This window comes from Pinus tabuliformis, chromosome 1_2 (assembly GCF_031772625.1).
Source record: "Pinus tabuliformis cultivar Carrire ecotype Pingquan chromosome 1_2, CPIR1, whole genome shotgun sequence".
Lineage (NCBI taxonomy): Eukaryota > Viridiplantae > Streptophyta > Pinopsida > Pinales > Pinaceae > Pinus > Pinus tabuliformis.
In genome coordinates, this window is record NC_142298.1 from 178753175 (window position 1) to 178772352 (window position 19178).

Below are 19178 nucleotides of genomic sequence, written 5' to 3' on the forward strand. Positions count from 1 at the left end.
TTCCTTTGATGGCAACAAATTCTGGGGAGCACCATTAATCTTGGAAGATCACTTGATTTCGACAAAGCCAAATCGACCAACAAAGGAATTTTCGAACTACCATCAAACATCGCATAAAGAGGGAGCTAGATTTATCAGGAAAAGGATATTGAGATCACCATAGATTAAACATCACATTCCACTCATTAGGAATAGCAGATAGATGAAAAATAGGCATGAGAGAAAATTTCCAAGTATCCACTGAGAAGGGGAAAAAGCAAAAGAGATGCTTGATGGATTCCTCTACCTTGCCACAAAGCACGCAATGAGAAAGCCCATGGATGTTTCTTTTCCTAAGGTTCTCAGATGTCAGAATTTTCTCATGGACAAACTCCCAACAAAAGATGTTGACCTTTAGGAGACCATCCTTGTTCCAAATGTTTTCCCATATTCATGTTGTAGATGGAGAGGGAAGTTTCTTAATGAGCATAACATATCCCTCTTTGATTTTATAGTTTTTAATTTCCCTCCAATCCAAATTAATTTATCCAATTTGTTGGTAGCCATAGGCATAAACCATTTCAGATGGCATAACATTGACTGCCAATGATGCAACAAATTCCTGGGAAGATTTAATTTTCTCCACCCGTTACAATTTCCTTGTTCATCCCAGCTAGAAATGTCAGCTATATGAGTAAAACCATGTTGCATCATTTAGTTTTCAAGATCCATAAACCATTGGTCATCTACTAACATATCAGAGAGGGGAGATCGATATTTCCACATATGAATATGCTTCCCATTACCTGATTGCCAACCTCGCTGATTCAGTAAAAGTGGGGTCATTTTTTTGCAAATCTTCCAAATTTTGGTACCTTTCCCTTCCTAATATTCTCCTTCAGGTTTGAGGAGACAATTTTTGTGGAAGTATTTCCTTGTAAATGCCTTTCTCCACCATTCATTTGAATCTAAGTGTAACCTCCAAACCAGTTTGGCACCAAGAGCTAAATTCATGAATTTAGGGTCTTTGATTACTAATCCCCCCATATTCCTTGGTTGCCTTACCATTTTCCAGTTAACAAGATAGAATTTGTTTTCATTATTTTTGCCTCCCTGCCAAAGGATTTCCTGGATTAGACTACTTAATCTATGAATTATGTTCTTTGGAGATAACAAACCTAACCCCAAATACACTGGAAGGGAGGAGAGGACCGATTTGATCAGAATGACCCTCCTTGCCAGATTTATCCACCTTGCTACCCAAGATTGAATCCTTTTTTTAATTTTCTGCACGACAGAATCCCAATCTTCCCTAGACTCCTGTTAAAAGGATATTGGAATCCCAAGATAGGAAAATGAGTTTCTATCAATATCGATAAGGAAGCCTAGCAATCTGGAAATTTCAGTGAAAATAGCCCGAGAGGAATTCCAACCAATAAATTGACATTTCTTTTTATTGATCAAACCTCCAGACAAAAGAAGGTAGAAATCCAAGATATTCTTGAATATTGAGGCAATAACTAAGGAGGAACCACCAAGAAGGAGAGTGTCATCTGCAAACTGGGAGTGGTTGACTTCCCGAACATTTCTAGCAATGCTTAAGCCTAGAAGAGAACCATCCAACCTTACAACCTCAAGATTTATGCTCAAGGTTTCAACCATTATTATGTAGAGAAAAGGTGACAACAGACACCCTTGTCGAAGTCCTCTAGAAGCAACAAAGAAGGAATTTGGTCTTCCATTGATCAGAGGGGAAATCCAGGGGGATCCAATACAAGAATTAATCCATAAAATGAAATCATTGTTGAAACCTAATTTTTCCAAAACAAGGAAAAGGAAGGAATGATTTACCTAATCAAAAGCGTTGGCCATGTCCAACTTAATAACCATTCCAGCTTCTCCTGCCTCCTTGCTCGAATGAATAGCTTCCTGGACCAAAATGATGTTATCAAGGATATATCTGTGCTACATAAATCCCCCTTGGTTCTCAGAGATAAAGGAAGAGAGCAAAGGTTTGACTCTATTGGCAATGATTTTGGTTAGGATTTTGTAAGAAGAGTTGTAGAGTGAAATGGGATGAAATATGGAGAAGTTGGTTGGGTTGGATTCCTTGGGGATTAGAGAAAGAAAGGAAGAATTAGTGCTGCCACCAATTTTATTTTTTATTCTGTTGTGGTTTAGCATTCTCAAGAGATCCTTTTTAATAGTATTTCAATTAATCGATACAAAAAAATAAAGAACTCTTCAGGCCCAGGAGATTTTTTAGGTTCCAAGGACCAAACCACTCTTCAAAGTTCCTCATCCTTAGTTTCATCTAGTAGGAGAATATTGGTTGTAAGAGAGATCACTTGAGGTAAAATACATAGGAAATCCTTAGCTCGATCGGGAGGAATATGATGTTTACTGAGGAGAGATTTGAAGAATATTGGGGCCTTGTCCTTGATTCCCTCGAAGGAGCAAACTTTTGGCTTCCCAACATGCTCTATTTCTTTAATTTTATTTCGTGCCTCCCTTATCTTGTCTTTCTTAAGAAAGAAGGAAGTATTGGAGTTCCCAAATTTTAACCATAGGCTGTGAGATTTTAACGTCCATAGATTTTCTTCTTGACGTCTTAAGGTGAATATCTGGCTAGAGATTTCCTTTTCGTGATGAATGTGATTTTCCTCAATTTGGGCTTCTTCCATTATTTTGTAGTGTTCCTCCATTTCTTGAACTTTGTCTCTCCTTTTTTTCCCTGGAGGTTGATATCCTTCAACCATTTCTTGATTTCCCATTCACATTCTTTAGCTTGGATTCCCATACAAAGTTTGGGGAGCCCTAAACAATGGTCTTCCATGCCCTTACCACCATATCCCCCACCTCTTTCGATAGCCCCCAATCTGTGTTGAACTTGAATGACAAAAGCCTAAGGTTTTCCACCTTCTCCATTTTGATCATAATAGGTCGATGATTAGAATCTCCTTGGGATTCAATAGACGAAGAATAGTCAACACCTTTAAAAAAGTAGCAACTGTGAATCAGAAAATAATCTAAGTGAGCTGCAATGTATTGAGGATCAATTCATCTATTTGACCAAGTGTATTTCCCTACCTTTGGAATAACATCCAGCAAATCCCAACTATCTGTTAAGTCTTCCATTCCATCTCTGAAAAGATCCCTTACTATAGGTCCTCGTCTTTTTTCTGCATTATTTAAAATAGTATTGAATTCACCTCCAATCACACAATTAAGATGCATATTCCTTTCCTTTAGAATATCCAAAGAGTCCCAGAATTCCGCCTTTTCACTATATAGCACTAGAGCGTAAATATTTATAAAGGGTATTTATTCTCTAGTTTCTCTTACCTCTAAGAGTGCCATCACCCAGGATTTCGTTTTTAGTTCTTCCACTAGGGAAAAATGCATATTTGTTAAAAAAATACCCAGACCTCCAGAAGCTCCTCTGGATGATTGCATAGTCCCGGAACACTTTTTCCAAAATACTTCGTCAGCATTGATAGCCTCTGTCTTGTCCAGTTTTTTTTCTTGGAGAAAAACAACCATCAAAGATTCTTGTCTTATTATATCTCACACAACTAGGTTTTTAGCAGGGTTACCTAGTCCCCTTATATTCCAAGAAATTACTTTCATTTAGAAGAGGTGACTTGACCAAGCCCACCATCCTTTCCTTCCTTATTTTTTACTACCTTCCCTTTTAGTATTTCTGTAATAACTGGTTGACTTCCCAGTTTTTTATTCAACTCAACTTATTTTTCCCTTAGCTCTTTCTGCTTCAGTCTACCTTTTTTTTTAGCTCTTAGTTCCTTGATTGTTGCAATTGTCTGCCCAAGTTAAGTTCCGAGTCATATTCTAAGTAATGACTCTACCTATTTCCTCACTAACATTTCCTAAAAGGTCGCCTAGGGGTTCTGACGCTAGGGCCACCCTTGAAAGGGAGGCAATGAACTCGATTCCTTTGGTTGGACTACATTCCGTTACTATTTCACAATCCTCGGTTTCGTCAATTGCCATTTCCTTTTCATTGCTTTTGTCTTCTTGCAGGATGGGAGTTTCTTCCACCTCATGTGGGGAGCTGAGAACGTTAAAAGGGTTAGAGGAGGAAGGAGCTACGATATTACCCATAGTTCCTTGAGTTTTTTGAGACGCTCCTTTCCCTTTCAGACCTTTCTTTTGCTTCTGCCATTGTTCCTCCTGGGGAGCTGAGATATCCACAGGGTTTTGCCCAACTTTAGAACAATCTCTTGCAAAGTGACCATAGTCGTGACAATGTCGACATTTAAAAGGGATTTGTTCATAATCCAAAATTTGTTTGTGCTTCCATTCTCCCAAGTTTAGGTTAATCTCCATTGGTAAGCCTTTTTCCAAATCAACTTCCACACATATTTTAGCACAGGAAAATTGGGAGCCCTTAGGTTCAGATTTATCCAAATACTTTCCCAGACCATTGCCAATAGCCCTGAAGCAGTCATCGCTCCAACAAGAGATGGGAAGCCTAGGGAGCTTGACCCAAACCAGAATAGTAGTGGGAATGTCTTCATCCAGATTGAAATCCAGTGTCCATTTGTTCAAATACATACCTCTTGATCCAAAGAAATAAGGCCCATTTCGAAACACAACATCTCGATCTTCTTTGAATTCGAACAAGAATACGAAGAATCTGTTTCCCACAATAGATAAAGAAATCTCTCCTTTCATCATAGATTTCCAAGTCTTTCTCATCCAAAATTCCATAGACTTGGGGGATGGCCACATACCAGTGAAATTTCCAATAAGAGCATGTTTCACATAAGCTAAGGAATTTTTTCGGGCACCATCTAGCAGGGTGACATTTTTTACTTCAACATTTCGCTTGACAAACTTGGACGGGGCCTCCACCGGACGTGGGTGCTTGAAAAGAGAAGCTACCATGACTTGAAAGGCAACATCGTCAGAGGAGACAGTGAGGGGCAGAGGGGGAGCAACCCCCTCCACAGAAGCCATTGGAAGAATCAGGAAAGACAGAGAGTCGAGACAGAAGCAGAGGTGACAAAAACCCTAGCTCCGATATCCTATTTAATTTTATTGTTAGTAATAATGTCATTAAAAAATACAAAATATTTAAAAACAATGTAATCACAATAATGGCACCAATAAGCAACAAAAAACATGCCCTTGGTTTCCTATAAGAAATGTGAAAATATTAAATATTTGCCCCATCATAACATCCAATATCATTGCTTATGAGCTTCCAAAGACGTGGCATGGGGAAAATTAAAAATATGTTCCTTATGAGTCAGATATATTTAAAATTTCTCCAAAACCTTGTTTCTTTAAAAATTTCCTTATTATAAGAAAATCTTTAACTGATCATCTAATTTAATGCAATATACCATTTTATTTATATATATATATATATGTGTAAAGTTTTGTTTTCTTATAATAAAAAAATGAAATTTTGGTTAAGTTTATGTTATTTTTATTTATTATGATGGCTTCATCAAAATGCTTAAACCTTCATTTGTCAATTATTATCCAAGTCTAAAAGGTTAATATTGCTATAACTTATTTGTACCAACTTTTAGAGTTTTAAGGGGGAATGCTTTGTAAAAGAGTAAGGAAACTTTGCTAATAATTTAGCCCCTCTAACATGTACCCAACACTAATGATGGTTTAAGTTTTTTTAATGAAATGTCAAGTATTATAATTGTATTGGAGCATTACGTATTTAGAAATTGCTCTTTAGATAAAAAAAAAATTAAACATGAGTTTAAATTTCCATAAAAAGATTACTATATAGTATTTCTTATTTAAGGATTTTTTTATATGATCAAACAAATGAGCAATTATATCATATTCTTTATTTATATTAAAAATTATATAATTGAAATTCATGTTGGAACTAAAAAACCAAGAAAAGACATCATATTTTTCTCAAAAGTAAAATGACAAGTTTCCTCCATAATAAAATGGCATGGCAAGTTCTTTCCACCAACTATAGTAATATTTAAATTTGAGAATCTTAATCATAAGCCCAAACACAAAAATTGTGGGCAAGAGTTCATCATTATAGAGCATGAACCCATGCAAATCAAATGTATGTGTATTATTAAGGTTTTTGATTGATTTATTTTTCAAAAATAAAAATAAAATATACTATTATTTATATATATTTGCAAAAGATTTGTAGGATATTTGAGGCTAAGAATTACAAAATTTAGATATGCATTGATGATATGCTTCATTTTAAAGATATCTCAATTTGTTGTATACTCATTTTTAATAGAACTCTAAAATATTTTTAATATAATATTATTTTTTTCCCAAATTTACTAGCTATGTAAATTATTCAAATCTTTAAATTTAATGAATGACTTTATATTTTTTTTTTTTCTAAGTTAAGATAATCTATTGATATAAAACAAAAATGTACAGAGAGGACTATGCCTCAACAGAGTTTAACATAGTGTTTCAGAGTATATCTGGACTACCCCAACATTGGGGAAACCAGTCCACATAAACAAAAACCAGCAAGGGTATCAGTTCTTGAGACCGGAAACAACAAAGGAACCAGTGAGGTTTTACCATGACAAAGATCCAGACAAAGGACCAGATTCGAACAAAAACTAACAAAAACAAAAAGACCAGACAGACGACACCTGGGCGCCACGTCAAACTATTTGAAATCATTCGGGATGGGTTCCTCAACAATTGGGCATGCCCAATCATCCACCTCGTCCGTCAACATGCTGCCATGTGGCTCTCCTCCACCGCCATGTGGCTCTCCTCCACCGCCAAGTGGCTCATCCGCCGGATGGGCGTTGCCATGCCTGCTAGTCGCCACCTGCGAAGCTAACCCATCATACCTGATTCCACCTGGGGAGCGCGTGGCTGTGGAGCTACCACCCTCAGCATGCTGACTGCCACCAATATTCTTGCCATGCAGAGAAAAATTACCTTCGTCTAGCAAGTTCTTCCCTGTGTCTCTGCCATTACTGCGTCTGGGGGCTTCCTCTTGCCACAAGTCGGAATTTTCTACTTGAGAAGTAGGCTGCTCATTGTCTTCTGTGAAGAGGATGGAGATTGTAGCGGTAATAACTGGCCTGTTCAGGGTGCTTCAGAATCTAAATTAGGTTGAGTGGGGGGCAGGATGAAGGGGCAGAGGAAAACTAGTAGAGTGAATTGCAAAATCACCGTGATTTGCATCTGAAGACCGATCATGACCCCATACAATTCGTGTACTAGGATATCTGCTCGAACCATACCTCTGGGGATGATGCAGTTTAGGAGAGGGAGAAGAGGCAGCAGGCTTAGGGTGCGGATTAGTTTGAGGGCGAGAACTGCCTCCCCAAGTTCCTCCTCTTCGACTTCACATACGATGCCACACCATGCTGGAATTTCTGGCTGAGTTATCAGAGGGAGCTGTGACAGAAGGAGCAATGACAGAGGGAGCGCTAACAGAGGGATTGTGAGGGGGAGCAGGGTCTGTCTGGGCAATGGTTAGATAACAGAGACTGGAATGGGAATGGTGATGCCCATTTCCAAAATCAACGTAGCAAACTAACCAGCAGCGACGCCCAGTTACTATGCGGGAGCTGGGTTCAGAAGCTTGGAGCGGGCAGTTGCAGTGGAGCAGGGGAGAAGGAGAGACAATGAGCTGAGGTAAATCCATGTCCGAACAGTTAATGACTTTTCTTCGATTCGAGCCTACATTAAATGTCGCCTGCGGTGTGTCAAGAGGGCATCTCAGGGTGGTATGGGGAGAGGCGCCATCAACCAAGTGGCCTATCCTCTCGCCGCCGGTATTCATTGTTTCCATTAAATCACTGTGTGTCACCTGCATCCGGGTATGAATGATTTTATATTATTTATTTATTCTAAAAACAATAGATTATTACATATATGAAATTAATATCTCCATATATATGCAGATAGGCATCCTCCTACCTCCTATTGAAATTGCCCATTTTAATCCTTTTGCTAATTAATCCCTTTGATCTGATGATCTAAACTAAAAGATGTCAGTATATTCTCATTGTTGCCACTCCATAAATGGATGAAATTAAAAGCTAATATAACGTCCTTGCATATTTAAATTAGTTGTTTAAGCCATAACTTCCTTGCATATCTAAATTAGTTGTTTAATTTTTTACCCAATGATGACTAAAATTTTATTGTGCCTCTCATTTATCTCCATGTATAGGGATTAACAAAAATGATATTAAAAAAAAACAATAAAAGGTATATGAAACAATATAGAGCTACAATTTTCCTTCTATATGTGCAACCTGACATGCAATTATCCCATCATTTAATCATGAAATGCTTGATGGTTGGCATTCTCCTCCACTAGTGGAACAAAGTACTCCAAATCCACTACTTCAATTCAATAATTCAAATCCAATTGGTGTTTGCGAAATGGATGGGACCTTGTGGGAGTCGATTGGCTTTTAGAGTGCACTCTCATATGGCATGAAAATTTCAAGCCTAGTATTCATGTCCCTCTCTTCTTTCTCAGATGTTTCCAACAAGCGCAGTGTTGCTTTGGCCAAGGAGGAACAAGCCAGGTTCTATATACTCAGTCATATATCCCCTTACTCTTGTGTTGGAATATTAGGTTTAGTTAGATTGTATATGAAAGACTTTGTAATTATAATATATATATATATATATATATATATATATATATATATATATATTAAATTTTTTGTTGTTATTTTGTAATTATAATATATAAGGCAGACTCGAGCACAGGAACATAAGATCACGAGATCCACTCTCACTAATGAAAGGTGACAGTATTAAACTCTTACTATATTCTAAGATTTTCATGATTTCGCAAACATTGGATGCTAACCAACTTGATTATATTTAATATGTTTTTATTCTATAGCCTTTATTGTATTTTAGTTTTAGTTTTAATTTTAGTGACTAATTTACATCTTTTGGGTGTGAAAATAGCTTTGATCTTCTTTAATCTATTTTTGTTTTGTGTATTTATCATATATATTCTCTAATTTAATACTTACACAGTACCATTTCTAACTAGGCATGTGTTGAAAACTATTGTTTCTTTGCTAAGATAAATTAATCCAACACAATAATCAATTAGGATCTAATTGTTTTTGTTTCTTTACCTAGATCAAAAAAAAAATTACATACTTGCTTCTCCCTGGCCAAAGCAAGACTACTCTTGTTGGAAACATCTAAGAAAGAAGAGAGGGGCATGAATACTAGCCTTGAACTTGTCATGCCATATGAGAGCACACTCTAAAAGCCAATAGACTCCCACAAGGTCCCATCCATTTAGCAAACACCGATTCGATTTGAATTATTGAATTGAAGGAGTCAATTTGGACTTTTTTGTTTGACTAGTGGAGGAGAATGCCAACAATCAAGCATTTCATGATTAAATGAGGGGATAACTGCATGTCCCAGGTTGCATATAGAAGGAAAACGATTTATCTAGGCGAGCATTAAAATACTTCAAGGGGGGATCCATGCTGAACTGGTGAATAAGACACCAATTAGTTTTACACACTCATTATTTTTAAATCGAAGTTCGCATACAGTTCCTCAAATGCTCTCATCTTTGTTAACACCAACTGTTCTCAACTTTCTTTGGCAAGCATGCATAGTGAAGGTGAACTTTTGCATAGTGAAGATACAGAGAAATAAGCATAACAAAACCAACCAGGAATGGTTCGATATTTTTTTATGTTGCTACTAAGAGTTTCGCTCAATTTTGGGTACCTCTAATTTTCCATCAAAGTTCAACACCAATGTTGCATAGAATAGATACATCTACAAAGGCATCTTGTTCCTGGGATCCAAGGGAACCTGCCATGGTTTTTTTTGCATGTATAATATCTGATATCTGGAAAAACATGCCAAGCTTCCATGCACAAAATTAATTTCAATGCACAGATAAAACCAGAATGAATCGGATTTTTGATATCTAACGAATGGTTTAATTTATCTAATATTTGATTTACACTGACCTAGCAACAAAATATATTCCAAGTTTGAGTCCTTTAGAGTGTACATAGTCCACGAGAAACTTTGAAGCTTCCCAACCAGATTAGCCATACAATCCATATGCTCTTCTTACAATGAAGTGAAGATTCTAGAACAATTAAAAATTTATAAATGTATAACAAGTGAAGGAGTCTTATAATTTACCTTGGCATCTGGATTCAAATCACCCCATCCTTTCATTTTACAGAAATGCATTGCCCCACTTCCATATTTTTAAGTTGAATTACAAAGAAAATTACAATTTTATCATTAACTAAGTGCTTAGAAAATACCAAAATGGTTACACCCCATGCTATTGATATAAATCATGTTGTAAACTGAATCCTTACTGCATCATGTTCTTCGGCATTTACAACCTGTTGAAACAACTATTTATTTACAACACGTAACAAAGTTTCTAGACATTTCACAATAACATGTGAATAGTAAATATGAAAATATTTTCGATAAGAAAAACCATAACTTTAATTGAATTAACGGAAAGCAGGGATGCTATAACATATCATTAACATATGTGATCTCCACCATTTACAATTTTAGGTTATTAAATATTTAAAAAAATTAACATTAGTTGTTATAAATATTAAAAATTAACAGTTTATATATTAGATATTATATATATTAAAAATAACATTTTAAATATTAGTTATTATAAATTTATAATCGTTATTATTATAAATAAGTAATATATTTAAAAAAATATATAAATAATAATTATTATTAATAATAATGGATTTGAAAACAATATTATTAAATAAAAAATATTAATAATATTTTTAATACAATATTAATCATGTTTAAAAACATCTCTTATTTGATTAATATTATAAACCTAAGTGATTAATAAATTTAAAGTTTTAATCTCTTCGGTTTATCAATTCCATAGTCACCATAATCAATGTTCTAAAATTGTGGTCAACCTATGGTCAACCATATTTATTTTAGTGAACTAAGTTTATTTTACTGTTTATATACCTTAGTTTTATAATATCAATACCTTGGGTTTAATATTATTCCCTTCGGTTTATAACATATTGGGGTTTTAGAATTATTCCTTTGGGTTTATTATACCCTTGTGTTTATAATATCAATCCCTTAAGTTTATTAATGTAACGGTTTGTATTCCTAGGGTATAATATTATTCATAGGATTTATAATATTAATCCTAGGGTTTAATATTAAAACTAAATCCAATTTACTAGTGGTTATATCTATAAATTGCAACGAAAAATTCATAAATATAATAAAAAACTCATATGTGATTTCCACCATGTACAATTTTAGGTTATTAAATATTTAAAAAATTTAACATTTTAAATACTAGTTATTATAAATATTAAAAATAACATTTTAAATACGAGTTATTATAAATATTAAAAATAACATTTTAAATATTAGTTATTATAAATTTATAGTAGTTATTATTATAAATAAATAATATATTTTAAAAAATATATAAATAAAAATTATCATTAATAATAATGAATTTGAAAACAATATTATTAATTAAAAAACTATTAATAACATCCTTAATACAATATTAATCATGTTTAATAACATCTTTTATTTGATTAATATTATAAACCTAAATGATTAATAAATCTAAGGATTTAATCTCTTCGGTTTATTAATTCCATAATCACCATAATCAATGTTCTAAAATTGTGGTCAACCCATAGTCAACCATATTTATTTTAGTGAACTAGGTTTATTTTAGGGTTTATACTTTTTATTTTAGGATTTATATACCTTAGTTTTATAATATCAATCCTTTGGGTTTAATATTATTCCCTTGGGTTTATAACACATTGGGTTTTAGAATTATTCTCTTGGGTTTATAATATCAATCCCTTAGGTTTATTAATGTAAGGGTTTGTATTCCTAGGGTGTAATATTAATCATAGGGTTTATAATATTACTCCTCGGGTTTAAGATTAAAACCAAATACAATGTACTATTGGTTTTATATATAAATTGCAATGAAAAATTCATAAATAGAATAAAAAAACTAGTATGTCATCTCCACCATTTACAATTTTAGGTTATTAAATATTTAAAAAATTAACATTTTAAATATTAGTTATTATAAATATTAAAAAATTATTATAAATATTAAAAAATAACACTTTTAATATTAGTTTTTATAAATATTAAAAACAACATTTTTAAATATTAGTTATTATAAATTTATAAGAATTATTATTATAAATAAATAATATATTTTAAAAAATATATAAATATAAATTATCATTAATAATAATGAATTTGAAAATAATATTATTAATTAAAAAACTATTAATAACATCTTTTGAGTTAAGTCTCGGAGTATCCACAGTAATAATCATACTTGTCAACGTTTCAAATCCCAACAGGGATCCAATTGTGGCAAACTTATACATGGAATACTTTGAAAAGAAAGCCCTTGAATCATAACCTTTGAGGCCAGCTTGGTGGAAATTATTCGTCGATGATACCAACCTAAAATGGACTCATGGTAGGATAGAGCTTGATAAGTTTTTTATGCACCTTAACTCTATCTCTCCCGAAATAAAATTTACTATGGAGTTGGAGGAAAACAATAGTATCCCATTCTTAGACGTTCTTATCATCAGGAAGGAGGATGGCTCTTTAGGACATAAAGCTTTTAGGAAGTCAACTCACACAGAAAGCTACCTCCACACTGAATCCTACCATCACTCGTCCCAGAAGTTTGGTATTCTTAACACTCTTGCCATTAGAGCTCTTCGAATTCCTGACTCTGAGCATCTCGAGGAAGATAAAAAGCATTTATCCTCGGTATTTAAGGGTATAGGCTATAAAGAAAAAAAAATTAAGAAAGCTATAGAACGAGTGGAAAGGAGGGTGTTATCTCAGGAACCTAAGGCCCAAGACCTACCTCAGTGTGGTAGAGTTTTCCTACCATATATTCAAGGGGTGACATATAAGATTGTCAAAATCCTGAGAAGGAAAGACATAATCAGACAATTCTCAGCACTTGGAGCAATTAAACAAGGTATGAGGTCTGTCAAGGATGATATTGATAGACATCAACTCAAGGGAGTTTATAAAATTGATTGTTCTTGTGGAAAAAGTTACATTGGTGAAACAGGCTGTTCTCTGCAAAAAAGACTAAAACAACATGGAGCAGATATTAAGAATGGAAGGTCTTGTACTTCGGCCCTTGCGAAGCATTCCTAAAAAAAAAACACTAGGTTTGTTTGGAGAGCTCCTCAATTATCGCAAGAGAAGAACAATATCAAAGACAAAAGATTAGGGAGGCTCTTGAAATTATAAAACATCCACAGAATCTCAACAGGGACAATGGTATCGAGATCAATGGAAGTTGGCTTCCTTTAATCAGAGGGATTAGGACCACCAATACATCTTAGGTAATCAGGTAACTCTTCTCCTTTCATATTATATCTTTCTATTCTTTTTTTTGTAAACTTGGTAGTACTTTCAGTATTTATATTAACTAGCCAAAATCAAGTTTTTCCATTTGTTCCAGGTGGCCTCAACCTGCCCGTAGGAAACTAGGTTGGCCACCTGTCAGCGTTAAAAGTTGTCCAAAATTTGTATAAGTCTTTCTCTATCAACCTAACAACATTATCTATATTATCTATACTGCAATTCAACTTTGAAAAGTAAAAGCTATTTGTCATGAAATAGAAACAAAATTTATCTGGATCACTGTTTTACTCCTCGTCTGAGGAAATCACGGGGGCTGGGGCTTTGGCACTGGAACCCAGCATCTTGCTTCTCTTCATATCCTACAGAGTTTGTTCAATCCTTCCCAGTGCTAGGTTGTTTCGATAAGTTTGGATTTGGACTGCCGCTATCTCCTTGAGTAGCTCTGCTCTGATGGGATCTTTCTCTTTGGTGTCCTCCTGTGCCTCCGGACCTTTGCTTGTTGCCTATTCTTTGTTGAGAGTCATGGCCCAAGCCACAACATTCTTCATGACCCAGTATTGCTGGATCGTTTGTCTGAAGAGTGTGTGTCGTCTGCTGGTGTTTCCTGGGTCTTGAACCATGTCTTCCCATTCTTCCACGGGAATGTCTTGGTGTTTAATATCATCATTTAATTCTCTCTCTCAACTAGCTATTTGGGCTCTGACCTCAAGTGGATTCCCTGCCATGTACGCATCAATGAGGGTCTTCATATGCTCACATCCTGTCTTTCTCCCTCTCTTACTTTGTTCTCTATTGGAGCTTCTCACCCCCTTGGCGTTCTTTTTACCTATATCTCTCTTGCCCTTCTTGGTCGCTTCTTTTCCATCTCTTCCCATTCTGTCTTTGTCGCTGTTGTTGTTGGCTTCTCCCCATTTTCTTGCCTTCACACTGTACTAGATGCAGATTATGATTAAACCTATAACATAACCATGAAAAGTATCAATATTCTGTTGGTATAACACCCAATCAATTTTACAATTAACTGAGCCATGTTTGGTGTCCCGCTCAAGACCAGATGACCTGAGATTTCTTAGAATTCCCTTCAGCTTCCCCCTGCCATCTCTTGGTTTTGCTCTTTGCTGGCCCTCACTTCTTCTTTTCTCTGGTTAGTCTCGCTCCGTCGGCCATCGCCCAGAAGGTTCGACAAAGACATCCTCACGGGGACGCCACTAGGGGGGACTGTATTGCTGTTCTGGACACCGCAGGGAAGTTTAACCATAGAGAACCTATCAGGGGAGCTAGACATAAGGGCCATGGCCCTGTTCTGCACTGCACCAGGTAATTTCATTCCCTTCTCGCTCTTCTCTACCTTCTTTGTTCTAATTGACACTCTGGTTTTCCTCTCATTTTTGCTCAAGAAATTCCAGGTAGGATTCTCAGGGGCCGTGGTATCTCGTGTCTCATCTCCTGAGGTCTCCATGGTGGATTCCTCTCTATTCCAGGTACTTACAACATCTCCTCCGAGCCTCAGGCGCCACCTGGCCAGAGCGAGATTCCTCAGACCAGCTTCCTTACCAGGTTCGCTCTTCTCTCCCCAGCTTTCTCCTTTCTCTTTGTGCACCTTCTTCAGAGCCAGGGTTTTAATTCTTTCTTCTCTCATTCTTATATCTACATTCTCAACCCAGTCGGTGTTCCAGGAGTTCCTGGTTTTGGCTCTTACCGAGTCCATATCTATCCTGGTCTCCTTCCCTAAGACTATAGAATTTGGCATCACTATACTTCTAAGGTTTAGGGATAGGAGAAGAACATACCGTCTACTAGAGATGGTGCCGTTGCATTCCCCGGGCTGCATCGTCGTCCTTCTACCACCTTTCTCTGCTTCTGCTCTCGTTCTCGCCTTCTGCATGTAACTACCAACTAACTCTCTGCCCATTTGTTTTATCCCCCTTCCCCTTTTGTCCTTCCGTGTATCTACCACCTGTCCTTCGCATTTACTCGCCGCCCTTTTCCCTATGCCATCCCCTCGGGATGATGGCCCTCTGTCCCTTCCCACTCTGGCTCTCATTAACTCACGCATGCCTCCGGCTGCTCTTGTCGTGAGTCCTCCTTCATTGTCCTACCACTTGCTGGCATCATTCTGCCCGCTCTCCCGCTGGCTCCCCTGCCTTCCTCGCTGTCTTCCCTTCTTGGCTCCACCTGCCTTCTCTCGAGGCTTGCTCCTTCCCTGCCCTATCCTTCCACCTGCCCTTCCCACTGTCCTCTCCCTCCACTTCCCGAATTTATCCCTGTCCTTGCGCTCGTGTGGACGATGTCTGACATCTCCACTTCCCATCTCTGCTGGCCCACCTCCTCTGCGTTGCTACACCCCGATCGGAGGTATAGCTTTCTAATCTTATATTAAAAATAAAAATAAAATTAAAAATAATTATTATTATGATTCTTAATAATAATTATCATTATTATTATTAAGTATTTATAATAATAATTAATATTTAATTAAATATTATTTATAATAATAATAAGAATAATTTATTTATAATAATAATAATAATAATAATAATAAATTATTTATAATAATAATTAATTATTATAATATCTATTAATAAATTAGTTTATTAACCAATCATTTTAGAATTAACATATAATAATAATTAGTTTTATTGATTATAATATCTATTAATTAATTAATTATTCTAATTAGATAATAGAGTATTAATCTAATAAAATTGGTTATATTATTATAATAAAATAAATTTAATTTATCTTATATTAGAAATAAAATTAGAAATAATTAATTATCATTATTAATTATTAAGTATGCATTTAATTATTGATGATGATGGTTAACGTCCACTGAGACCAAACTTTGGTCTATTAGACCTAAAGAAATGAATTATTTAGTTTGATTTAAGATTTTATTCCTATGCTCAAAAAGCTTGGAGAGAAGCCTTCTAAGCTCACTATAATTTTGACATCGTAAAAGGCTAGGAAGGTCAGTATTGCAACAGAGATTTTGAAACTGAGATCTAATGTGGTTTTACGTAGGGCACTCTAAGAGGAAGTGATTTTCATCCTCGATGTTCGTATTCTCACAGAGATGGCAGAACCTTTCCATCCATGGTGTTTTAGGAACTGCCCAACGACCCGTTTCACTGTGGAGCTCATGAGAGTTCGTTCTAATCTTGGCTATATTAATTTTCTTCTTTGAGCTAGTTAAAACAGAGAGATACTTTTGATCTTCTAGTGTGGGGTTGATGACCTCCTTATAATATATTAATTTTCTTTTAGCTGCTAAATCTTTCTCACACCACATTTTTTCTTTGAACTTAGCAGTAACAATATTTTTAATGTTATTAATGTTTTGCAATGCAACATTCTCGTCGATCTCCCAATGGTTTAACCAAGCTCTGGTGTCTTTATGCCAGCCTCGCTTGAGCCTTAGGTGGTTTTGGCTAGAATTTAAAGCTAGCTTAGGAAGTCTATGGTCTCCTATGTTATTGAGTTTGTGCTTGTACAATAGAAGCCTAGTCATAGCTAAGCTCTCGATAGGGGAAAGACCGACTTCTATAAGGAGAATAGGATAGGGTGTGTTGCTTTTAATTTTGAGGTTATAAGTTATAAAACGCTTCTAGATTTGCTCAATCTTTCTCCAGGATTCTCTAGAGATGCTGCAACCCCAAACCTCACATCCATATAATATAACCGAAGTGACTAAAGTTTCAAAGGGGAACTTCTTTCTATCCCACATTACGAGGTTTGTCATTTTACAATTATTTTCAAGACCAAAATAAGCTTTCCACTCCTCATTAATCCTCTTCTCAATGCTACAGTTCTAGTTGATCTTGTGATGAATATCAATTCCTAGGTACTTGTAGGAAGACACTTCCTCCAAGTTACTATTGTCATACATAAAATTAGCGTAAGTGTCCTTCTTGGATTTGATAATCATAACTTTTGTTTTGTCAGTATTAACAATCATACCCATGGTAGAGCAGAAATCCTTAAGAATTCTAAGTTGCTTATCAAGATCAGATGGGCACCTTGCGAGAAGAACGATATCATCAGTGTAGAGAAGAAGGATGATGACTATCCCAGCTAAGATCGTGCTAGCACATCCTGCTTCCTCTAAACAACCTTCTAGCTTATCGATGTAAATGCCAAATAGGGTAGGGGAGAGGGGGCAACCTTGTTTAACTCCGATATTACACTTAATATCTTTCAACCACCCCTCATTGCTCTTTAACTTGGCAATTACATTCTCATATAACCTTATAGCGGCAGCTCTCAACTCAAAAGGAACCTTTAGCTCTTCTAATCTATTCCATAGGTTGTTTCTAGGAACCATATCAAAAACCTTTCTAAAGTCCACAAAGCAACATAAGGGATTGGATTTATCATTGTGGCATTCCTCCACAATGATCCTAAGTGTAACGAGGTGGTCCGTTGTTGAGTGTTGCCTTCTAAAACCCGCTTGGCCTTTAGCCTGCTTACCTTCACTTTCAAGCCATATGCTCAACTTCTTTTCCAAAATAATACCATATAACTTGGCTAGGAGAGGGCTGATCATAATTGCCCAATAATTAGAGGGGTTATTTGTATCCCCACTTTTAAAAATAGGGATAATGAGGCTTTGAGTCCATGGTTTAGGGAACCCTTGCTTGACCGCTTGATTGAAAAGCTTGTGGATGTGGGGGATGAGGACAAGACCTCCAATTTTTAGGATTTTCACCTAGTAACCTTCAATGTCCTTAGCTTTCCCATTAGCCAAACTATTAATCCAAAAATCAATGTCTTCTAATGAGAAAACTTCTTTTGTAGTGAGTAGGGTTTCAAAGTTATCCATGACATTTGGAGATTCATAAAGCTTTTTAAGATAGGAATTCCAGTCGTGTAAAGAAATTTTATTATTATCTTTAGTTTTCCTAGTTAGAATCTGCCTCCATAATTTCTTAGGAGCTACCTTAGAGAGGTGTAAGATATTCTCTTGTCTTTTACGAATATACTGCCTTTTTTTCCTTTTAGTTAGGGCTTTGTATATTTTTATCTTGTCAATTTTAAGAGATTCATCAACAGCTTCCTTAATTGCTCTCCTCGCACTTTTACAATCTTTGTCATACCATGGGTTGGTTTTTCTATTTCTTTTATTACTTGAAACTTCAATTGAGAACTTGTTAATAGAATATGAGAGGGTTGTAGTAAAATTATGATAGAGTTCTTCTATGTTGTCTATACTAGATAAAGGAATCAAATTAGTTTTTAGTTCATCTAGAAAGAGTTCTTTTTTATTTCTATCAAAGATTAAGTTATTTTGGCTATAAGTATTATGTTCTATGGAATCTCTATGCATGACAAAATTGAGAGTTATAAGTAAAGGCCTATGATCAGAGTCAGGCTCGTGGTCGTTTAAGATGTCAAAATTTAATATTTCGTTGTATAAAGGGAGATCAGAGATAACATGGTCTGCCATGCTACTACCAAGCCCATGGATGAAGGTCATCTGGCTAGAATTGGGCCACTTCTTTAGACCGTTGCAAATTATGAGATCCTGAGCACTACAGAGCTTGACTAGCTCTGACCCAAACAAATTCTCCCCGCGGTCTTCAAAGCTCTTTTTGTACCGGTTAGCCAGAGGAAGATCTTCATCTAACCAAAGAGGATTAGGGTTGGAATGATTGCTTAGAAGGATAGCTCTGTTGCTTGAAGTTCGAGCATTAACATCACCCATTAAAAGGATATTACCTTCATTCCTTAGGCTAGAAATATCATTCTCTAAACCATTGTAAGGACTATTTTTA

At 35.6% G+C, this 19178-nt stretch overlaps 1 non-coding gene across 1 annotated transcript; it reads right to left on the minus strand.

Annotated features, from left to right (window-relative positions):
- Positions 1–5083: 5083 nt before the first annotated feature.
- LOC149205072 (small nucleolar RNA snoR2/U65) lies at positions 5084–5227 on the minus strand. The gene has a single exon (XR_016253183.1). It is a non-coding gene; the product is annotated as a small nucleolar RNA snoR2/U65 (small nucleolar RNA).
- Between the last annotated feature and the right edge of the window lie 13951 nt (positions 5228–19178).